The 9,275-nt window shown below is 51.5% G+C and overlaps 1 non-coding gene across 1 annotated transcript; it reads left to right on the forward strand.

Moving 5' to 3' along the window:
- Positions 1-8,118: 8,118 nt before the first annotated feature.
- TRNAG-UCC (transfer RNA glycine (anticodon UCC)) lies at positions 8,119-8,190 on the forward strand. Its single transcript has one exon. It is a non-coding gene; the product is annotated as a tRNA-Gly (tRNA).
- The last annotated feature ends 1,085 nt before the right edge of the window (positions 8,191-9,275 follow it).

Here is a 9,275-nt window from a genome sequence, read left to right on the forward strand (position 1 = left end):
GTTATCGTCAGCGTAAATGCAGAGACATAATTAAATGGGCTGGGAACACTGAGGGACGGGGCGGGGGCGTGTGGTGCACGGACCTTTCCAAAGACGCGCCTACGCCCCCACACAGCACCCCACTCCTATGCAGAAGGTGGAATGAATAGTAAAACGGTATCATTTCACGTAGGAGGGTAAAGCAAAACTAAAACGAGCAAACAGGCTACGAAGCGTCACGCACATACGACTGTGTATGGAAGACGGCGTCTTTTAAAACTGCTGACAGCTCGTCGAGCGTGAAAACGATGCAGTTCGAGAGCCACGAGCTGCGAACGCGTCACACAGCCACAACATGGACTACGTTCCGAACGGCGTCGGCCGCCGCACCATACTGGCCTCCCTTTGCTCTACACACACAGACACGGACCGCGCGTCACGGCCGGCAAGAGGGCCCGACTAGCTGACGTATCGCCCGGTCACTGTCCGGTTGGTGTCCCCCATGGTGACCCCCGGGTCCGGACCGACGGCACGAGCACACCGCTCGTCCGGAGCACACCAGCTCCAGCCCCAGCTGGACCGGACCGGACCGGACCGGACCGCAGGAGACCAGAGTACATCATCCCGGATCAGACCGGAGACGCGTCAGTACCTGATCAGCCATGGTCGACAGAGCTGTACCGGGACAGCCCCCCCCCCCCCCCTCCCTCATCAGCCACGGCTGACTTCGTCGGATCGGGACAGCAAACCTCTCTACCCTGACCAGTCACATCTGACAGAGTTGGACACATACACACCACCCGGCAGCCCCGAGTCGCGACAACACCCTCAACCCTCACGCTTGTACCTGCATCGCCAGTGCCAGGCAGACACAGCCTCTCCTCTGTTCTGTCCCGGTCTCGATCGAGTCGCACCGATACAGCCACTTTCCCTCCCCCGCCGATCAGTCGCCCTGTCCCCTGACCACTTCCTTCCCTCACTCCGCTTAGTCGCAACCGACAGAGCTGCAGCGCGGCAGCGGGCGGTCGCGCCGCCGAGCCAACCTCGAACACGGCGCAGTTGAGCAGGTCACGCGCCACAGACCCGGCCAGCGCGACCTGGTCGGCCAGGTAGCGCTGGACGGCTGCGCGGTGGCCAGCCGGTCGGGCGTGTGCAGGCTGAGGTAGCGCACGACCATCACCAGGTCGGAGCGCTGAGCTTCCAGCTGAGCGGCGCGACTCTTCAGCCCTTGCTGCGCTTAGAACCGATGCACTCTTGGGAGAGGGAGGAGGATTTGGCTTCCCGCTATGACCCCACACAGCGGGGGGGGGGGGGGGGGGGCATGGGAGAAGTAGAGAAGAGTGGCCGAGGGTTGGAGCGGCCACGACTGAGAAGCTGGCGAGCTAGCCGGCCCGGGTAATGACTGCACCGCACTCCCCACGCCAGAACTGGCGGCGTCTGGTATGATGGCTGATGACGCACCCAGCGCGGGTGTCCCTGGCGTCCGCGCTGGACTCACCGGCCCCGACTGGTAGGAAGCGGCCAACAAACATGCCCGACCCTGCGGTGAGCTCGTCTAGCAAGAACCTTTAAAGACATGTCTGTGGCCTGGAGCCTACGTCCCCTGAAGGAGGCTTGGACACGGTTCGGGAATGATGAAATGTCTACAACAACAAAATGACAGAACTCTAAAGTATTGTTTTGTATGCGTCCAAACTTCATCCCTCCTTGCTGACAGGCATGAGCGAGTGCCGCTTCTGGGGTGCCGATATGTCTGTGAAGTCTGCTCTGGGGGACTCCACATCACTAAAAAATTACCGACCGATTTCAAACTTGCAACTGTCAGAATATTCACCACAGAAAAAAAACCAGCGTCCGTCGAAAAGTTCTGACCTCTGAAAGCCACCTTTGAAGGTCAAACGCGGGCTGAAAGGACACGGGCTAGTTTGGCGGACGCCAGTTCTTTCTGGCCTGAATTTAACATTGAAGATTGGCCTTGACAGGTCATGATTTTTTGACGGACGCTATTTTTTTGTGATGAATATTCTGATCTTTGCAGGTTAAAAATTGGTCGGTACTTTTTGGGTGATATTGGGTTCCCTGTCCCTTTAGGCTGAATTTGACCTTGTAGGATATGATGACCTTGAAAGGTCAGGACTTTTTGACGGACGCTGTTTTTTGTGTTGAACATTCCGTTTTTGTAGGTTTAAAATCTGCCGGTAATTTTTGGGTAACATTGAGTTCCCGTCATTGAACCCTGCGTTTGACATAGAAAGGTGACCTTGAAAAGTCAAGACTTTTTGGCGCACTCTTGCCCTTGCGCTTGTGAATATTTTGATGCTTGCAGCCTTGAAATGGGCCGGTAATGTTTTAAGATATCGAATTCCCTGTCCTTTGAACCAGCTTTGCACCTCAAAGGTCACATGATATTGCAAAATGAAGGTCATTCTCGATGTTCTCGGTTCATAAGTCACCTAGAAACAATTCAGAGAAGTCGGAACTCGTCGCCGAACAAATCGCTAACTGAATGAGTATGTGACCTCTTGCTCAGAAACGGCTGGCTAGGTTCTGGAAGCACTTTGGAGACTTATCCGGAAGTTGACCTTTTTACCTTTTTTAATCCGGAGGCCATGACCTAGGAACCTGAAACTTTGATCTACGTGAGTTCACGTACAGGTTCATACACACTGTAAGTGTGGTGTTTCTAGCTTTCTTAGTTCCCGAGATCTTAGGGGGGTCAATTTGACCCCCACCCGAGTATGGGTATCTAGCCGGCCACCTGCGCACGTGTTAAAGTTGGATGCATCGGTCAGGTAAGACGTAAAAACGAATGACTTGCATTGAGCATGCTTAATCTTGATTTGATGTCACACATGAGGTCGCTTGATTTGAGAGTCGATGCATTTGAATTCTCACCGTGGGGGTGTCACCAAGTGCAGCCGGCTTATAATTTTCCGACGTTTTGCTAAAACAAGGGCTAGAAGGGCGCTTGATGAGCGATTAAGCTTTAAAGATTACATGAATAAAGTTATTTGGGACCTGACGGCTAAAGAGAGATCATTGGTTTCTACCAAGGGGGCACACATAGTAGTCGTACGTAAAGCTCCAGGTACCGATTGCAGTGCAGTGTTTTGGGAATCATCAATACGCTCTTGGTTACAGCGACCGAGGTTTGTTTACATACACGATTCATATTCCGTTGTCGATCGAACTAAACGTCTGAACCGCATATTGGAACCTAAAACGGTACATTTTCTGATGTATCGCTTAAAGTAGCGCTCTGCAGAACCGCTTTTATGGGTTAAATTATTTTGTATCGCTTACCACTCGCAGATTGGTGTTACCTGGGCTGACCACCACCTCCCAGCATACGGTGGCTGCAATGCCGGGCGTTGTTTTACGGCGATGCCGCAACCTCCCAGCATACGGTGACTGCAATGCCGTGCGTGGGTTTACGGCGAGGCCACCACCTCCCAGCATACGGTGGCTGCAATGCCGGGCGTTGGTTTACGGTGATGCCACCACCTACCAGCATGCGGTGGCTGCAATGCCGGGCGTTGGTTTACGGCGATGCCGCCACCTCCCAGCATGCGGTGACTGCAATGCCGGGCGTTGGTTTACGGCGATGCCGCCACCTCCCAGCATGCGGTGACTGCAATGCCGGGCGTTGGTTTACGGCGATATTACAGTCCGCTCGCGCCTCACCAGCTTAGGTTTTTGCGGGAAAAAACGTTTGCAATGACGCGTACATTTTGGGCCCCAGTACCAAGGCATTCCTTTGTATCACTTGGTTTTGCAACTCATGACACATCTCGGTGTGGACGCTCTTGGCAGACGTACGGCTCCAAGGTATTAATTAAAGGGGAGCGTGCCACCTTTCTTGTGTGTTTTACTTAGTGTACGGTAGATCGGACTTTCTCAAAATTCTCTGAATAGCTCGGAATTTGAATTTAAAATAACCGCTTCTTGGGGAGCTTTTCTTGGATGCTCTTTTCACACTATGAATGTCAAACATTTCAGTTAGCTTTTTCCAACGGGTTTATTATGCAATATTTGCAGCGCACTAATTTGTCCAATTGTTTAACAACATCAATTTTTTCCATTTGACGTTTACCACCATGGCTCCTTCCGAAGTGCACTTCGCCTTTGCGAAACTGAGCATCACATGGTCTAGAGTGACGCACTGGCTTAAACTCCAACCAATGCGCTTCTCAGTAGCTGGCCCGTGTTGCCTGGTGCCCGACTCACAAACGTTCATTCGTGCTGGTGTCATTCACACCGGAAGCGGTGTCACTTTTGAGCCAACAGGCTTAAAGCGGGCTAAGTAATGCATCTTGATCGTGCTGCAATGACACTACCCGGTGCTATTAATATACGCAAATGATCCTGAGGTTTCACGAGGGTATGTTTTTGACATATGGCCCAAAGGTGGGGCAATCGCTTTAAACTGGTGAAGAGCGTTATGTTTTGTTCCTCTCATATCCAGAAAGAAAAGTAGCGTTTTCAGAAACGAAGTGAAGGCAAGGCACAACGTAGTAGTAGTGACCGGTTTAAAGGGAATGGTTTCCCATTTGCGTGGGGTTTTGAACTTAGAGAGTCATTTTCAAGATCATTCCCTGCGATTTACAGTCGCGTTTTCTTTTCAGACTCCAAGCTCTCTTGTTTGTGGTCTCGACGCGCGCGATCTCGCGCGGCTTACTTTGCGCTGCCAATCTGAAAGTCACTCAGACATGTATGACGCTGTTGAAACAGTACGTATTGGTATACATCACAATTAGTATACGTTTAAAGGGAGTGTTTTATATTTTGGGGGGCTTAAACCGAAAAAAACATTGAAGATCATTCGACGCAGTTTAAAGCCCTGCCTAAGGCCTCCTGTTTAGCTGTACGCTCGCGAAGACGTGCAGTCTATTTGGGAGAGACTATTTCAAGATCACGCAGCTGTCGCGCAGCCAGAGCCTTGGCACGGTTGGGGGCACAGGGTTGACAAAGAGCCCGCTGATGGGGAAAACACCCCCCCCCCCCCCAAACAATCGTCAGGTATGGCACATTTCTTACTGAGGCCATGCTTTTCATTTATGGTCTACCTTTCCCTGTATAACTTGAACAGAAGCCAGAAGCTACCGCGAGATAAATTCTGACTGAAATTTATACTCCATAAACTGAAAAATATGCGTTAAACAAATGCATGAAATGCATTGCTTGTGTTTCAAATTTTACAATGGTCTAGTCGACTCCTAAACCGATAGAAGTTAAGAAGGAGTTATGAAGCTTCGTCATAACTTTATTATGTGCGTAGTTTTGAACATGCGCGCTAGCAGATCTTAGAAACATAAACCTCGACGCCAAGCGTTGCAGTCTCCCAGCCCATGTCGGCTCTACAACGGTGGTTCTGTGGTTTATATTAAGCCGTCGCCAACGGGCCGATGAAAGTTATGACGCATCTGAAAAACGCACCCCTGAAGGATAAATCGCACTTTTAGAAGGTCGCCGAGGCGCATATTTCGCTGTGCGATTTCTTAGATTGGTGTTAATAACGCATTGGCATTTACAGCATCGTGAAGTGACGCTGGCTTGGATCTCGCGGTAGAACTGATAGGGTCATCTTCAGTTTTTTCGTGTTCCTGTAACTGTTCATCTGTTTTGAGAACAGCCTCAAAGTTTATAAAACGTCCAGTCTTTTCTTTGAACGAAGCGAATTAATTTCGAAACGCGTTCGGAACTACAATTTTAAGACGGTCGTTCTCGCGCGGGGTGCGTGGTGTTACAGTGGCAAACGCCGTTTGGTTTTCCGCAAACTGTAACCCAGACTATCGCTGTCCTTGCTCGCGAGATTTGGGGCGAGCAGGCTCAAACCTATCGACGTAGGTTGCTCCACTAATCGATCCTGCAAAAGAATGAACGTTATTAGGCAAACATGGGATGACAATGTTAGTTTTTAATCTCATGTCGACCCACTCTTTTCAGCAATGATGAGACCCATTATTTCCAGGCAAGGGGTCTTTTGAGTAGAACACTAAGAGGGAACATTTTTGTTCCCGATCAGGAGCTGAAGGGCCGTCCCACCGCGGGGTGTCTTCCGCCTGCCATTCTGACGACACGGTGCGGGACACCTGGTCGATCCGGAGACCCTTAAAGGGATGCATCATATTACATGGGCCCCTTTCTTACGCGGAAAGCCCTCGGGCTTCGGTTTAACGAGGTCATGCTAGAACTGGGCTGGAGGACCCACCGTCCGGTATTGCGGGCCTCGACTGGCACAGGACCCTTCCATTGTCTCAACGTGAACACTCATCACAAGACTTAATATTTTATTTTTTTGTCAGAGGGCCTCGTCCAACGCAAGAGGTCCCGTCGTCCGTCTACGTTGACCAAATGTTCCCCTGTTCGACTTAAGACTTGGCCGGCATAACACATCCTGTGAGGCACTGGCCCCTGACCGATGCAGAAGTCCGGCATTGTTGCAGATGGCCCGGCCAATGCAAATCATCGACCTGGCCTTGTCCCTTCTAGGGAAATGGGCGCCCAAAGTTCTGACTGACAGGGAGCTTACTGTTCGGCCAACCGAGACACCGGCATTGTCTCACGGGTCTTCATACGGTGCAAAGAACCTCTGGCTGATAATTCACGTAACGGTCCTTCGGGCCGCAATTCCTTACGTGACCTAGAGCCAACACTTCGGACCTTCATGCCCTCCAACTGGGCCCTTGATCGTTGGTTCCGCTGGGCCCCCGGGAGCCTGTTCAGACCTCATGGAACAGTGCCCTTGGTCGGCTCGGGGCCCCCTTGCAAACACAGGACCCTCCTTTAGGCACAACGGGCCCCTGACAGATATAGGGGCCCCGACCAATGCAAATCGCTGGCCCCGGCTTTGGACCTGATTGGGAAGTTAACCCCCGGCCCACATGGACACGGAGCTGACTATGCACTGCTGATGGTGCCTAACCGACATATGGGCCCATATCGTTACGGGGTCCTCGATAGGCGCAATGGGCCGTCTGACTGTCACTTGAAGGCCATCCCTGCAGGCTGGAGCCCCGTAAGGAGACCCGACCAGCACTTCGTGCCATTAAGTCCCCCAATTTGGCCCTTGATCGCCGGTCCCAGTGGGCCCTCCAGGCTCTTCAAGCCTCCTCAAACACTGCCTCTGGACGACTCGGGCTCCTTGCCAACACAGGACCCCCGCTGAGGCACTGTGGGACCCCTGACAGACGCTGATGCCCCGAACAATGTAAATCGCTGGCTCCTGCTTTGTTTCCGCTTGGCAATGGGCCCCCAGGCCATGTCGACACGGTGCCAACTATACTTAATTGGTGGTGTCTGACCGACATATAAGCCCTTATCGGCTCAGGGGCCCCTGATTAGCGCACATGGCCGTCTGGAGGACATTAAAGTTCCTGACCCGCAAGGCCAGGCCCTTCAAAACAACCTCCGGTCGGTCTTTCGGGCCCTTTAAGCGCTCAAAGCATGTTTCAATCGTAGACCCAGAGGGGTCCGAAAGGGCCCCTCGGAACCTAAAGGGGATGCACGTGCCCCCTGTGCCCCTCCTGCCGGCGCTACCGGCAGCGATCAAGGGGAATACAAAAATGGTCGATACGTTCATATCTGGCGTTCGTGAGCACGGTCTCCAGAGATAACGGCGGTCAATTGGCTATCAAGCAATGTTGTTCGAGGTGCGATGGCGTAAATAAAAAACATCGACGCATTGAGCATCGCCATATATGATGTTTGCTTCAATATCTTCAAAGCTGAAACATTCCTTTCAACGTAACGTAACGTTCTATATCGGCGGAATTTGAAGATGCGATGGCAGGAGGATGTCATCAAAAAGGATAGTGTAAGACACGCAACGCTACTTTTAGATCCTTTTAGGTGCCTTTCATACATTTTTTCTCGCGGAATTTGAGGAACTATTTTTGACGTGACATCAAAACGCCCATTCGGCGTTCTCTCGAGACGTCCAAGGCGCCCTTTGCATACCAGGACCCACCTTCATGTGATTGGAATGTTAATAGTTGTCTTGTAAACGTCATTTCGTCAAACGTCGAACCACAGACCGGCGTATAATGACTACGTCTGACACTCACCGGCCCACTTTCACTTTTTAAGCAAAAGCGAGTACTGGAGCAGCATTATATGCATCATTTGCAATGATCGCAAGCGATGGGGGTATAGTGGTGAGCATAGCTGCCTTCCAAGCAGTTGGCCCGGGTTCGATTCCCGGCCATCGCACGCATGGTTTTGATCCGAGAGGAGGCATCCCCCACCCGGCACACTGTTAACCCGTCAGCGGTCACCGCGTAAGCTGTGAGAGGGAGGCGAGCGGTCAACACACCATCAACCCGATACCACCCTAGTCTCGGTGTTCTTGATATCGCCCACGTCGTTGGTCAAAATTGCCCCACCGCAATTTTTTCTTGCAACTAACACACTTCGCACACAATCCTTCCGACCGGTATGTGGCCGTTACTCCCGTTTGGTAACGGAAGAGCGGGACTCGACGCCGGGACAAGGCGTCGTCGAGGGACCTTCTCCGAGACGGCTATATGTTGGGGCATTGATAAGGGGTCAAGATAAAACTTCACTTAAGTTTTGCTCATGAGTGGCACGTGTGTTTACCGCACAACCATGACTATTTTGGCATTAGACCGGCAATCCAGTCGCAGAACCGGATTAGCGACAGGGACAGTCATCCGTGATTCCATATCCATCAAATCGGGACCACTGAATAGTTTGTATAGACGAGTTAGACGAGTTTGTAAGTGGGCTGCGGGTGGTAAGGGGGGCGGGCGTAGGCCCGGTCGTAGCGGGCCTCACCCTCGTACGTGACCTCAGCGGCGTAGCCAGAGTAGGCATCAGCGACGTTGTAGGTCACCTTCAGAGTACGACCATCGGGAAGGACACCATAGTAGGAGCCCTGGGTACCAGTGTCCTAGAATTGCCGACATCTGCAGCTGTGCGTCAAATGCAGGGTTTTCACGCATCCCCTATACTTTTGGTCTCACCACCACACCACGAAAGCAGAGCCTGGCGCAAACACCAGCAAGGCCTGGTAGACAACTTTACTCCACGTATTTCTTTTTTGCCGGGGAAACTTGACCACTAAATTGCACCACTCCCGAAATGCAGGAGTGAAAAGTTCAAGAAATGTCTTTTAAATTAAACTTTCCAGATGAATACTACCATTTAAGCATTTATATTACCAGATTTTAAGTGAAATCAGCTGATGACAAAATTCTGCGAGAAAAGTATCAGTCTTTATATTTATTTAGCTCCTTTTGTTTTTGGTTGTATCAAACGAGTGTGATACCACTTTA

Source organism: Pollicipes pollicipes, unplaced genomic scaffold, assembly GCF_011947565.3.
Source record: "Pollicipes pollicipes isolate AB1234 unplaced genomic scaffold, Ppol_2.1 Scaffold_6686;HRSCAF=7923_pilon_pilon_pilon, whole genome shotgun sequence".
Classification (NCBI taxonomy): Eukaryota; Metazoa; Arthropoda; class Thecostraca; order Pollicipedomorpha; family Pollicipedidae; genus Pollicipes; species Pollicipes pollicipes.